Raw genomic sequence first — 249 nt, forward strand, 5'->3', positions numbered from 1 at the left:
GGATCATTATCTACAAGATAAGTATAAAAATTATTGCCAAAAGAAATTTCTTTCTTTGGTCTTTTACTTCTTCTCAAATCATTATTTTGTATTTGAAAATCAATTTTATTAAATGGTGCATGAGAAATTGTATCAGTTCTTAATGAAAAAATATGTTCAAAAAATTTAGCATTTTTTGTTTCAATAATTGTATTATGATAAAGAACATCACTTTTTAATACAAAAAATCTATATGCAGCACTATGTTCA

The sequence above is a fragment of the Theobroma umbraticum genome, unplaced genomic scaffold, assembly GCF_002168275.2.
Source record: "Theobroma umbraticum cultivar Fairchild unplaced genomic scaffold, ASM216827v3 scaffold_204.0, whole genome shotgun sequence".
Lineage (NCBI taxonomy): Eukaryota > Viridiplantae > Streptophyta > Magnoliopsida > Malvales > Malvaceae > Theobroma > Theobroma umbraticum.